The 12464-nt window shown below is 37.4% G+C and overlaps 1 pseudogene; it reads right to left on the bottom strand.

The window, feature by feature from the left end:
• The window catches only part of LOC110336989, a 1149-nt pseudogene extending 868 nt beyond the window's left edge, over positions 1-281 (bottom strand).
• Positions 282-12464: the final 12183 nt, after the last annotated feature.

A 12464-nucleotide genomic window follows, 5' to 3' on the forward strand; every position in this document is an offset into this window, starting at 1 on the left:
TTTCTTTCTTTCTTTCTTTCTTTCTTTCTTTCTTTCTTTCTCTCTCTCTCTCTCTCTCTCTCTCTCTCTCTCTCTCTCTCTCTCTCTCTTTCTTTCTTTCTTTCTTTTTCTTTCTTTCTTTCTTTTTCTTCAAGATCTGTGACTATACTAGCTAACTTTCCAGTATCAGGTAAGACCCTCTTGTTTTTCAATTCAAGCTTTATTAAGCCAAAGTCATAGCCCTTGGTGAAGACATCTCTGGCAGACTTGCCAAGATCAGCATTTACAGGAGGCACAGCCATGTTCTCAGAGGCAGTGATGGCAGGAGCAGCTGCAGCTATGGCTGGAGTTGCAGCTTCATGTACAGTGAAATCTTACAACTGTAAAGCTGAAATGTCCTTCATCTTTTAGCAGATGGGAACAGAGAATAATATACACTGACAGACTTGTGCCTTGGAAACCTATTTCCTTCAGCTAGGTACAAACATCTGATACTCAAACCTCGACAAATAGGAATAGCAAATAGACAACAAACACTAATACTGTTTAGTACTGTAAATACTAATACAACTAAACCTGTATGTTTGAAGGACCACTCAAAATAGTTACCACCGTAATTCAGGGGCCTATTGTGATACAGGTATGAAGCGTTTCGCCACCAAAGGCTCAAACCATAAAGGAATTATCTTATGTGGAGGATACTGACACTGAGAAAAGTGGTGGTGTCATAAGGGATCACCCCATCTATGATATGAACAATTGGGGTTTTCATACTTGATAAGCTATTGAGAGGTAAATTGTGTTAGAGGAAAGAGCTTACGGTAAGCATGAGATTGAAATATAAAGGTTGACCTTGCCACATCTTGTATATATGTCTACTTCCTAACCACAATGAGGTGAGAACTTCTCTCTGACATTATTACTGTACTCTCTTGCCCCTATGCTGATCTTCACATAGTAAGGCATTGGAACAAGGCAAATGTAGAATAAACTTCTTAAATGATGAACAAATGAACATTTTCTCCTTTTACATTGCTTCTTTCCAGTAACTGCCAAAGCAAGGAGAAAAGGAACAAGCAGAGATAGAATTTGATAGAGATAGAATTGAATTGCATATAACCATTCAAGTGAGCAAAAATACTTGTTCCATAAAATGGTATGGGCGAATCTCTCAAAATAATGGTCATTTAAAAATAAGATATAAATGTGCCCATAGTTAGATATCAGTTTTTATGAGTTAAATGAAGGAAGGAAGCAGTATATGAAGAAATAATTGTGGGTTCTGCCAACACCAGAATACAGAATTCAGACACAATTAGGTGTTCACAAGAAGGGATTCCAGGGATTGGAATTATTCCATTTCTTTATTTTAGATTGTAGATCAGAAAATGTATTCAGATTGAAATAAACCATTATATTATATAAATGTTTATATTTTATATTCCCTGGAATTTTAAAGTGAAGTTGCATTCAAAGTATATATATATATATATATATATATATATATATATATATATATATATACACATACACATGTGTGTGTATGTGTGCATGTGTATGTGTGTGTGGCATGGTCTGACATCTTCAGATATCTATATTTTGTTTCATGTCATTGGGAGCCAATTTCAGCCTTCAAAATATATAGCTATAATACTTAGCTACTTCTTCTCTATAGCTCTCATTTCTCACTTTAAAAATTTAGTTTATTTTTTAACATTTTTTTATTATTATTTTCTTTATTTACATTTCACATGCTATCCCGAAAGTTCCCTGTACCCCACCCTTGCCCCTGCTCCCCTACCCACCCACTCCCACTACTTGGCCCTGGCCTTCCCCTGTGCTGGGTCATATAAAGTTTACAAGACCAAGGGGCCTCTCTTCCCAATGATGGCTGATTAGGCCATCTTCTGCTACATATGCAGCTAGAGACTCGAGCTCAGGGGGTACTGGTTAGTTCATATTGTTGTTGCACCTACAGGGTTGCAGCCCCCTACAACTCCTTGGGTACTTTCTCTAGCTCCTAAAAACCAGCAAACTTGAGGAACTTGGATGAACTATGCCTTTGTAGTCTGTGGCATTCCACCAGTATTTTCCTAATGTTTGTGATTCTCTTCTGGTACTTCAAAAATCCTTTATAACACTGTTTTAATATTTTCATAATGTGCACAGATAAAGGAAGGTTTTCCTTTGGATGCTGTCTTCTTCTTGGGTGAGACAGGTTGTTGGGTAACTTCTTTTTGGGTAACTGACCCAACTAGCCCAAGCTACATCCTTGGTTTGAGGAGAAAATTCTTGACACCCAGTTGTCTCTTCTTTCTTCCTTCAATTCTCTATGCTGCTATCTCTTCCTTTCTTCCTTCCATTCATCATTTGCCACATTCTCATTGTATAGAAAAGGCAACATTAAGCCCCCAATTCTCCTACCATAAATTCCCACATAGTGGGGTTATAGAGTGAGTCACAATTTCTATCAGCACCTCTCCTTTTTTACATGTTTCCAAACTTTTTCCAAAGTTCAGTCTTTCCACTTATATGGCTCTTTTACTCTACTGATTTTCCAATTTTATGAAATAATCTAAGACAGAAATTTTTTTTTGAAAAAAGATTAACATGCAAAGTTCAATAAACTTTGTCTTAAATATCACAGTTAAAGTCCTGTAATTTGGGACTGAAAATAAATATGCATTACTTCTATTTCTTTTTACATGACCATATAGCTATCATTTATCCATCTACTTCTATACCTATCATCTATCTATCTATCTATCATCTATCTACTATCTATCATCTATTATTTATACATATAACTCAAGTATTATCTTTCATCTATCCATTTATCCATCATCTGTTCATATATCAATCAACTCTATATCTATATCTATAATTTATCATTTATCTATATCTATCATATATCATTTATCATCTAGAATTTGCCATCTATCATCTATCGTTCTCATAGTCTATCCTTAAGAAACATTTGGAGATTAAAGAGTTATTGTACTATAGTCATTTCTGTTTTACTTATTGTAACACTATTCCCATATTTTTCTAAGTCACACTTGGCTTCATTTTCATTTTGCCAAATTAAAACCTGTTATGCTAGTGTGTAGATCAGGCTATGAACACAGTAACTTGGGCATAGTTTTCCTATTTATGAATGAAAATATTCTCTCCTTGATGCTATCTCTTGCCAATACTTCATTAAAACTCTGTTAGTATAGATAAAACATAATTCTAAGACATACCAGTTTCGTGCATTCATTGAATAATGGATTTTAATGTTCAACCACAGTAAGTCACTTATGAAACGAGTATTATTAATTGAGACTTTTACATCTACTAATCAGGTCAGGCACCATATCTTCTGGTATGTCCATCATAGAGGCTCCTACCTGCAAACACCTCTCTCATAAAATTCATCAAATTTCCCATATGCCTTGTGTAGCAGAGTATTTTATCTGTTTGATGTTTATTATGTTGTCCTTATTTCAGGAGTGATGTTAAGTCTTCAGCATTTCACTAAGTCAAGAACTAATGCCTTATATGACAATTGGTTCAAAGACTCTTGAGGAATATGGCATTTCATAATGCTACACTTTGAAATTTCATATACTTATGAAAATATAGTATTTTTCCTTCCCCCCTTTTTTCCTTTTTTATTAGATATTTTCTTTATTTACATTTCAAATGTTATCCCTTTTCCTACTTTCTCTTCTGAAAACCCCTTATCCAATCTCCCCTCCTCCTACTTCTAAGAAGATGATCCCTCACCATCCACCTACTCTTGCCTCCCCATCCTGTTATTCCCCTATACTGTGGCATCCAGTCTTCATAGGACCAAGGGTCTCACCTCCCATTGATGCCCCACAAGGCCATCCTCTGCTACATATGTGGCTCAAACTATGGGTCCCTACATGTGTACTCCTTGGTTGGTGATTTACTCCCTGGGAACTATGGGGTGGGGAGTGTCTGGTTGGTTGATATTATTGTTCATCTCCTTCAGTCTTTTCTCTAACTCCTTCATTGAGGATCCTGTGTTCAGTCCAATGTTTGCCTATGAGCATTCACCCCTGCATTTGTCAGGCTCTGGCAGAGCCTCACAAGAGACAGCTATATCAGGCTCCTTTCAGCAAGCACTTCTTTGTATTCACAATAGTGATAGTGTCTGGGTTTGGTAACTGTAAAACGGTTGGATCCCTATGTGGGGCAGTCTCTGCATGGCCTTTCCTTCAGTCTCTGCTCCACACTTTGTCTCTGTATCTTCTTCCATGGGTATTTTGTTTCCCCTCTAAGAGGGACCTAAGTACCCACACTTTGGTCTTCCTTCTCCTTGAGCTTCATGTGATCTGTAAATTGTATCTGGGCTACTCCAAGCTTTTGGACTAATATCCACTTATCAGTGAGTACACACCATGTGTGTTCTTTTGTGACTAGGTTATCTCACTCAGGATGATGTTTTCAAGTGTGACCCATTTGCCTAAGAATTTATGAAGTCATTGTTTGTAATAGCTGAGTAGTACTCCATTGTGTAAATGTATCACATTGTTTGTATCTTGTGTGTATCTGTGAGGGCAGAAAACACTTTGGACTGGGTTCGTACTGAAGAGCTTAACATCCTAAAAGAGGATGGGCTGCAAGGAAAATGAATGCCCTGTCGGTTTGCGCTGATCAGAGCATGATTTTTATTAATCGGACAAGGAAGGATTCTAAGCCTTCCCTGAGTTCCCTGGAGAAACTCTCTCTGTCTCTCTGGCGACAATGTTAGTGGTTGGTCTGAGCGACAGTGGGCAGCGACGATGATGACATAGGGCGGTCTGATGACACTACATTCTGGGAGATCTGGGGAGGTCTTCTTAATAGCAATCCTGTGCATCTGCAGGGGGCGCAATAGAATGTTTAGAGGGAGAGTGGTTAGTGGAGGTGAGAGACCCCAACAGTATCCCTTCCTCTGTTGGGGGACATCAGGGTTGTTTCTAGCTTCTGACTGTTATAAAAAGGCTGCTATGAACACAGCGGAACATGGGTCTTTATTACAAGTTGGAGCATCTTCTGGGTATATGGCCAGGACTGGTATAACTGTGTCCTCAGGCATTACTATGTCCAATTTTCTGAGGAACCACCAGACTGATTTCCAGCGTGTTTGTATCACCTTGCAATCCCACCAACAATGGAGGAGTTTTCCTCTTTCTTCACATCCTCACCAGCATCTACTGTCACCTGAGTATTTTAACTTAGCCATTCTGACTGGTGTGAGATGGAATGTGAGGGTTGTTTTGATATGCATTTTCCTGATGACTAAGGATGGTGAACATTTCTTTAGGTTTGTTAAATGGTTATAAAATAGTCTTTTTAGTATAAATAGCCTTTAGTGGAATTAAATACAGTGAAGTATAAAAATAAGCTACTTTAATAATATACATGTATATGGAACAGAAAAAAAAAAAGAACCTCATGCAGGTGTCTGCCATAATATTCTAGAATGATAGAAATGTCATTTTGGAGGAAAATAAAAAATATGTAGGATAAAGTTTTAAAACACTCTAATTTGTAGAGAATGCTCATTTTGGAGAGTTCAATGTTAAGGACTTAGTTATGACAATATAAGGGGAATAGATAAATATAGAAAAGGAAAATTTCACCTTTTTTGTAGTAGAGAATTAAGAAAAATTAAGCAATATAAATGTGAATGAAAGAAAATTATAAGCTCCTATAAAACATACAAGAAGGAAAGTTTGATTAATGGACTATCCATGCCAAAACTTACCCACGGATATCTAAGCACAGTTTACATCTGGGAGCTCTGTGAGAATAAATATGGCATAAAGTATAGTTAGTGATTAATTTTTTTAACTTTAAAAAGTTAACATAGCATTTACTAAATTACAATAAAAAGTAGAAGCTATAATCATATACTACTGCTAGTATTATAGAACAATCTACTATAATTCATAAACATTTATGAGATAATATAAATCTATATTATCAGTTCTTGGAACATGTCATAAGTACAAATATACATATGGTTTTCAAAAAAGTCATAATTTTTAAAAAAGTCATAATTTTTGGTATTTACAAAAGTAAATATATGTTAAAGCATATTACATTCATGTTTTTATATAAGCAATATTAGAAAATGTTGCAAAAGAAGTAAAGGGAACCAATTTAGGAGAGATAGAAATGAAGAAATGTGATAAATGAATTATAAAATATTCAGAGAAGAGAGTAAGCTATTGGGAAGAAGGATGAAAGTCTGAAATTTTATAAGACAAAATGCTTTTTTCCTAGAAAGTTAGTTATGTTTTCTTTCATTTTAACAGAGTAACTGGCAAAATAGCCTGAAGTAAGGAAGTTTATTATAGTTCACATTTTGAAGGAGGAGTATACTCACTCTATCAGCCAAGGAGTGAACAGCAGTGGGGAAAGAAGTAGCTTCTAGCATTGTACCCATAGTGAGGAAGCGAAATATTATGGTTGCTCACCCTCATGTCATTTCCTCGTTTGTATTCAGTCTAGCATGCTAGCCCCTGTGGGATAACCTTCTCACCTCAGGTAACCTAATGTAGATAAACCATCACAGTCAATTTGCCACTTTAGTGTCTCTAGAGCTTGTCAAGTTGACCCTCAACTTGAAAACACCTGGTGCTTGGGAAAATTCATTGATTAGTGAAAAATTTTAAATACTTGACTTTTTTTCTTTCTTTCTTTTTTTTTTTTTTTGAAGCTTTTTTTTAAAACTTATTTTATTAGATATTTTCTTCATTTACGTTTCAAATGCTATCCCGAATGTCCCCTACAATCTCCTCCCACCCTGCTCCCCTGCCCACCCACTCCCACTTCTTGGCCCTGGCATTCCCCTGTATGGGACATATAAAGTTTGCAAGACCAAGGGGCAAAATTTCTTCCCAACGATGGCCGACTAGGCCATCTTCTGGTATAGATGCAGCTCTTTGACTTTTTTTCTTAATGCTGCCTTCATGAGTGTTGGACTCTGCATGTTAATTAACTTCATAAAATATCTAAATCAGGAGGATGGTTTTTGTACGGAGGAAGTCTATGGGAAAGGAATTCATTATTCTGTGAAACAGAGATCACTTATTATCATAAGGGACTTCACAGGATTGTGAAGGTCAACTCAGGACAATTCCTGAAGGTAATTTTTTATATTTTTGTAAGCATGGGTATTTCTATGTCTCATATTTATTCACCATGGTAACCTCACTAAGTTTACTTGGATGACAAAAGTGATGCTAAAGACTGAAAAATATCTAAGAACACAGGACAAAATTATAAAAATGAAAAGTACCTCCCCATGTACACATGAGAGACACATGGTCTTATAACTTGTAAGATGTATCATTATCACTTTGACCTTCTCAAAATTTCTTCTCCAAGAAAATAAGTTGTTTCATTGTGAGGATCATCCATCATCTCCTCATTTGAAAGGATTCATGGTGAACATGGTAGCACACACTAATAATCATACTACATGGAGGGCAGATTGAAGGTACTCTGGAGTTCAAGGTCATTGTCATCTAAAAAAGTGAGTTTGAGACTCAATTTGGTTACATAAGACCCTGCCTAAAACAACACTGAGAAAGTAAAAACTGGCCTGGGTGGGGGTACTAGGATAACATGGCCCACTGAATTCACTAAATAGAGCAAAATGGGTTCATGGAGACTGAACTGGCAAACATGAGGCCTGCATAGCTCTGCACCAGGTTCTATGGCTATTAGCTTGGTGTTTCCATGGGACCCCTATCAGTGGGACTGAGTGTGTCTCTGACACATTTCTTACCCAAAATAATAATTTTGATTATTTGGGAATTTGACATAATGCATCTTGTATTTCCAAGGTATCCCCAGGTCTACCACACCCCCTTTTGACCACTTCCCAGAAAAAGAAGAAGAAGAAAAAGAAGAAGGAGGAGGAGAAGGAAGAGGTTGAGGAGGAGGAGGAGGAGGAGGAGAAGAAGAAGAAAAAGGAGGAGGAGGAGGAGGAGGAGGAGGAGGAGGAGAAGGAGGTGGAAGAGAAAAAAAAAAGTACAAAGTTCATTTTGTTTTAGCCATGTACTCACTGGAGCATGCTCAAACTCAGAGGCCAGCCCCATAAAGAAAACTGAGTCCTTCCCCACTTCCTATCCCTGCCAGAAGCCGTCAACCATGAAGAGCTACACTTAGCATCTCTCACATTTTTAAGAGATTTCTTCTATGTCCTCCTCTTTGGAATTTTTGTGTGTTTGTTTTGTTTGTTTTTGTTTTTGTTTTGGAGCAGGGGAAGGTTGCAGGTAGTGTGAGAGAGGTTGTCCTAGAAGTCTTCTATGCCTCACTGAAAGCTGTGAGATTTTGGTCATTGATAATACTGTAAAAGAAGCTTCCTGTCTTTTACAGTAAGCAGCACCAGGGGTTATAGACTTCTACATGGGGATTCTGGGGACTGGATGGACCACAGACCTCACCATGGTCTCTAGTAGATAGTGTCATGGCCCTTGATGGCAGCTCAGGCTATAGACATCAACATGGCCCCATGTGGCAGCCTGGTCCATATATATCAGCATGGGTTCAGACAAGAAAGAGCACAGACCATTGACATTTACCTGGCCTCCATCAGGAGGATAGAGCACAGGCTACCACCAGGTCTCAGGCAGTAGCATAAGCCATAGATATCCACAAGGACCTAGGGTATCGGTATAGCCTGTGGACACAGACTGTGGATTCTTTTGCCTGTTCTTGGAAATCTTTTCCTCCTATTGGGTTGCCTTGTCTTATTGTTTTATCTTGTTTGACTATGGGCTCACGGAGGCTATCTCTTTTCATAAGAAGAAATGTAGAGGAGGTGGGTCTGGGGGATGGTGAAATGAGGAGTAGCTGGGAGGAGCAGAATGAGAGGAAATTGTAATTGAGATGACCTGTGTGAGAAAAGATAACAATTAAAAGTGAAATAGAAGAAAAAAATGAACCTTATGATTCTTTGTAGCACTCAATGTGCTTAGTAGTATTGAAAATATTTTCTTCTGGAGTTTTGAAATGGTCAATTCATACTCTATCAATAATCACCTTGGTGAGCAATAACATACTAAACTTTCTACTCCCCCACCTAACAAGATTCAAGCAAGCATTGGACAAACTTTTCCAATTAACTCTATAAAATAACATGAGTTAGGCTTATCCCAATCTACCTTAAAATGAGTTAGACTCAAACCATGATTTCTTTTTAAGGCTCTGCTCAATTACTGGTGGATTATCCATATTCTAACACTTTCAGACTTAACTGGCTACTTCTTCAAATATTTTTCCACAAATACTTACTGTTTGATTATTTCTGCTTCAGCAATCTGGTGTCCTGGGGAGGCATTTCACTAGGTCCATCATGACTAGTGGAGACCTTCTATTCTCTCTGTCTTCTCCTTCATGCTCTCTCCCTCATCTCTCTCTCTCTCTCTCTCTCTCTCTCTCTCTCTCTCTCTCTCTCTCTCTCTCTCTCTCTTGCCCCCCATCCATCTATCAAATCTTCTTTCTCCTTCTCCCACCTGGACACCACCAGCAACACCTGATAACTCAAACTCCACCTTTCTCTATGCTCCCCAGTAACTGGAGGTAGCCATTTTATTTAACCAATGATTTTAAATTGGGGAATGAGATTCACACAACAAAGGTTTGTGTATTTTGGAATTTGCTCCTCTTGAGCAGCCAGATCTTGGGGTAGAGAATTTAGTTAGCATTTGAATACAAGCAGCACCAGAATAACCCCCAACACTCTCTTCTCTCCACTTATTTAGCCTTTGCTAAATACTAGTACTCTTAACAGTATATGTTGATTTTATTTTCAACATGTGTGATGGCTAGTTTCATGTATCTTTTGGTAAAAGGAACTCTCAAATGAAGAATACTTCTGTGTCTCTAGCTGCATTTGTAGCAAAAGATGGCCTATTTGGCTATCATTGGGAAGCCCCTTGGTTTTGAAAACTTTATATGCCCCAGTGCAGGGGAACACCAGGGCCAAGAAGTGGGAGTGGTGGGTAGGGGAGCAGGGCAGGGGGAGGATATAGGGAACTTTCAGGATAGCATTTGAAATGTAAATAAAAAAAATATCTAATAAAAAATAAAAATAAAAAATACTTCAATAAAATCAGTCTACATGCAAGCATGTAGGGTAGGTTCTTTTGTTTGTGGATTTTGTTTTTGTTTGTTTTGTTTTGTTTTATTTAGTGATTGATGTAAGAGACCTGTGTCCCCTTACTTAAGGAAAACCTACCAGAGAAACTGAGTTATTTTTTTATTGTTTTTGTTGTGGTTGTTGTTGGGTAAAGTAACAAATTCACCACTTAAAACCAATATGTTTTTAAGAAGATGGCATTGAATTACATCTTTTAAAACGATTTTGAAATAATTCAAGAGCAGAGTCAAATATTAAGAATACCTTTATATAACATATTTTACTTGATTTTGAAAGTTTTAAAAAAAATCTTCTGGCCAAAGAAATCTGATAAGCAAGCATGACTCAGAGGTCGTTGGCTGGGTTTTGGAACATTTAGAAGAGGCATACTTTTAAAACTGTAACTACAAATCACCCACAGTGGTTCTGGCTCTTGAGGGCTGCTGTGGAACACACTCTGAGCCCAGACTTCCCACATGCATGTGATGCTGACACCAACGTGACTTCAAAGCTGCCTAGAGAGCAATTCTGTTGTGGAGTCACTCTATTCTTTCCACATGAATCTCCACTTAAAACCAAAACTTTCACACAGGAAACCAAACATTTATATTCTGCATTTCTGTTCCTTTTATTGCAATTTTGGGGAGCATTACCTCAGTTTATGTCGATTTATATAGTACATTAAATGCTGTAAATTACCATAAAGTGAAATAACACATCACACGGTGATGCTGGAATCATAAATCATTACTATTTCCTGCTGCAAACAGATGTTCTTATTTTTAGGCTCATGTCAAAATTCATTTTGTTCTCCCAGACTGTGGAGCCAAACTTTAGATTTTCTTGTTATCAAAATGAGCTATTATACTCATGCTGTCATTTATAAGCAGAGTAAAATGGTTTCTTCAGACAGTCAAGGTGGATCAAATTGCATGAATCCTTCTTGCCGAGCTGGCTGCACATATGTCAGAGTTAAGCTGGCAACACCAAAGCTGACGGCCTTGGAATGATGACCCTACTTGACATCATTAAGTAAAGATGACATTTAGCTTCTCTTGAAGGTGATCTCACCTGATTTAAGCAGAAAGAATTTTACCAGGAGCATTCTAAATTTTTGTCTGTAAAATTTGGCTCCTTCCTTGCCTTTGATCAACAAACATGGTCAATAGTCAGAAAAGGAGACACTAGAGCAGGTTCTCAAGCTTTCTAGTGCTGTGACCCTTTAATACAGCTGTTGTATGGTGACTTCCAGCAATAAAATTATTTTCAGTGCTACTTCATAACTGTAATTTTGGTACTGTTTTGAATCATGATGCAGATTTTGTTTAGACATAAAGGTTAGCTAAAGGGGTCATGACCTACAAGTCAAGAACCACTGCACCAGAGAATCTGTTTTGTGTAGATTCATGTTTCATAAGGATCAACTCATCGTTCTTGCCAATCTCTTCTCTGTCCTTTCTCTAATTGCTTAATTGATAATTACACCTGTAAATAAACTTAATAAAATTCAGGCCTCTATTCTTTCCCTCCCACTCCAGCATTGTGTTACCTCACCACACATCTCTGCTCATACCTTCATGTGTCCACTTCCTTCCTTCCTTCCTTTTCTCCTTTTCATTGCATCATCTCCTAAACCCAGGAAGTCCACTTAGTGCTACCTCTATGTGCTTAGACATAGGACCATTAACTATACATAGGGAGCTTCCAGTGCATCTTCCCTAGCAGCCTCAATTGACAATTGCTTCTCAGCTATGACAGAGAAATCATGAGTTCCCTGCCTGCCCTTGATGGGATTCTCTCTATCATGACCCTGCAGGCCTTGTGCATGCAGTTTAGATTGTTATGCTGTCATTACTGTTTCTCCATTTTTGTGACTTCCTATATGTCCCAACCCTTTAACATTTCTACTTTTCCATTCAGCTTGATTCTCCAACTTTTCCTTTATAGTTCTCTACAAAAAAATAGTGTAGTTATTTGAAATCATATGAGTTCAATTCTAATATGATTTATTTTTACATCATTTTAAGAGAATAAACTTTCCCAAAAAAATTGTTAAAATTTGCTAAACACAAACAAGTAGGATGTAGCATAATAAAAGAACTTTTCTAAAGTTGTGAAAGTTGAATAGATATAAAATAGAAAATCAAAAACATACCACATGCAAACACTCACAAATACACACATACATAATTGAAAAACATTGTACCTAGTTAGAAAATAATCAGAATTGTAATCAAGCTCAGATTTTCCTCAACTGCTAAAAACACTTGTTTATGTTTGTGTGGCATGTAGGAATTGTTGAGACTTCTGCCCAGCTTGTCTTACTCCCCAA

The sequence above is a fragment of the Mus pahari genome, chromosome 19 (assembly GCF_900095145.1).
Source record: "Mus pahari chromosome 19, PAHARI_EIJ_v1.1, whole genome shotgun sequence".
NCBI lineage: Eukaryota > Metazoa > Chordata > Mammalia > Rodentia > Muridae > Mus > Mus pahari.